Genomic DNA, 2,374 nt, shown 5'->3' with positions numbered 1-2,374 from the left:
CTTTTTAATGAGAATAAAATAATTCAGTTGCACTGATTTCAGTTTGGTAAGCAGGAAACATTTTCATGTGGAGGAATAGTTGAGCACTGCCATCAGATGGAGAACAGCTTCGCCTCTCCCTGCAATGGGAATGATTTCATCCATCAATGTCCTTTCCCTCCAGTACAGGCTGAGTCAGACCAAGGTCTATCTCCAGCCACAGCCAGTAGCAGAGGACCGAGAAAGATTAAGAGCAATAAAGCAGGTTATGAAATGATCAACTAGAAATTTGGAAAATTCCAGTTCTTCTTGTTTTTGTATCCTGAGACCTCCTGAAAAGGCTCCCGAGTCCCCATCTCTTCCCACCCCAGCTGCAGGGATCATGTCCCAACTTTCCCTTGACACATGTCTCTTTTTCACAGCTTTTCCTGTCATTTTTTGCTAAAACCAATTACATCTCCTGGCTGCTCCCATGATAAATGTACTGACCTCCCAGAGCAGCTTTTAAAGACATAGTAAGCATGTTCGTTTGCCAGCGAGGAGTCATTACAGTGTCTTTACTGAGCAAATAAATAAATAAATAAATAAAAGAAAATCAGACTGTCCTTATTGTCACAGCTGATTTGGGGAGAAGCAGCCCTCTTAAGTGCACTGCTTACTGGCTGGCTCTGGGAATAGGTGCACTGGGCTGTGCAGTGCCTTTCACAGAGCTATTTTCTCCCCCACACGAGCTACAGTGAGTCACAGGGAACATTATTTCTTACCTAAGTGTCCCCTCCAGGAAATTAACACGAAATACAGGTGGGGAGGAGAGCTGGCTTATTGCAGTGGGAGGATGTCAGTACCTTAGCTTCAATTTGGAAAGACCTCCTCCCTCTCTTTAAAAAAAAAAAAAAAAAAAAAATCTCAATACCTGTCCTAAGGTAGGGTATTCAGAAACTACACAAAACCAAGGTTTCTCTCCTTACAGCAGAGGCATAAAAAATATTTTTAACAGATGACCTGTTGCTTAAAACTGGAGTGTCCCATCAAGCAGCACTCGGGGAAGCTGCTCCTCTAGCTTCTTCCCTCTCAAGCATCCTTCAGGCAGGATCAGAATGTAGGATGAGGTTCTGCAGTTGTTTAAAATACACCCATACAATGCCTATTCACAGGAATCATTGAATTACATATAAAATCCTCTTCTACTTGACATTCAATGAAGTGACTGTGCCAGAACATATGGTAGTGTACCAAGTGCTTTAGTATTTCCCAAAAATGAATGCAAAAATTCCCAACAGATAAAGGCCTTTTTGATTGCTCGGGGGATTACTCAGATCTAATTACAGGTGATAGCACATCAGTATAATACAGCAGTTGCTTTTCTCTGGATGCTTTCTAGCCTTTTTTCAAAAGAACTTGGAGGTGGTTGGAGCCAGCATTCAGCTCAGATGTGGGCTGGGACCATTAACATGCAATGGATCTAATATGCCTTGTAAGCAAGGGACTTGGCTTAGTTTAGGACAAAATCAGAAACATGATGAGGAACAAAGGGCCAAAATACAATATTCAGATTTTTCTTACCTGTTCAAGACTTAGTCCAGATTCACAAGTATTTTGGCACCCGTAAGAACTTGGAGATGCTCTCCTGGGCTTCTAGCCGTGATCCTTGCCTGCTTCATTATGTCACATTACCTGGAAGAGCCCCTAATGGATTGAAACACCAGAAATCATCTTGGTTTCAGCGAAAAGAAAACATACACTGTTATCCTAACTCTATCCACACATATGTGAAAGTTTGTCTTGGATAAAAGTGGGGCAGCCACTATCTCCCTATCTCCTAATGACTTAATTTCTTCAACAGATTAGGAAATTAGTACTAGTCTTTAAAAACCTAGTGGAAACCATAGCTAAGATACAGCTATTTGCTGTATCTCCTCCCTTTTTAACAGAATTGTTGTTAACTGTATTAAGTACCTGCCTCTCAGATTCACTGTGAAGATTACTTAAAGCTGGTGCAATGCCTTGAAGACAAATCGTATGTAGGAAGGCCAAGCATCATTACTGTGTTACTAATAAGGTTATTTTAAACTCAAAGTAGGTCATGAAGGAGTTCCACCAAACACCCCTGCAAAATGCAGTTCTTAGAACAACGTTAGCTGAGAATAAAACACTAGCAGTCTCAAAAGATAGAAGCAGACTGAGAATTAGACCTTTTTTTAACATGTATGGTGCAATCACTGCTGTAACCCTGCATCACCTGGCAGCGCTGTAGGAGCCAGCCTGCAGAACGAGGTTCAGCTGTGATTAGGGCATTGCCTTGCTCCAACTACCTGATGAATCCCAAGCATCTCTTCTCCTAGCACTCTGCAAGGGCCATCATGGATTTCATTGGGGTTTTTTTGTTTGTTTTTTG

The 2,374-nt window shown here is 41.7% G+C and overlaps 1 long non-coding RNA gene across 1 annotated transcript; it reads right to left on the bottom strand.

Annotated features, from left to right (window-relative positions):
- Positions 1-1,026: 1,026 nt before the first annotated feature.
- On the bottom strand, positions 1,027-2,077 carry LOC112958586. Its single transcript, XR_003251451.1, has 3 exons — positions 1,936-2,077; positions 1,543-1,665; positions 1,027-1,091 (listed from the first exon to the last, which is right to left on the bottom strand). It is a non-coding gene; the product is annotated as an uncharacterized LOC112958586 (long non-coding RNA).
- Positions 2,078-2,374: the final 297 nt, after the last annotated feature.

The sequence above is a fragment of the Nothoprocta perdicaria genome, unplaced genomic scaffold (assembly GCF_003342845.1).
Source record: "Nothoprocta perdicaria isolate Ctin4 unplaced genomic scaffold, notPer1 scaffold_9, whole genome shotgun sequence".
In the NCBI taxonomy this organism is placed as follows: domain Eukaryota; kingdom Metazoa; phylum Chordata; class Aves; order Tinamiformes; family Tinamidae; genus Nothoprocta; species Nothoprocta perdicaria.
Note: the sequence above shows the minus strand (reverse complement) of the source record. Positions and strands in the feature narration are given on the sequence as shown.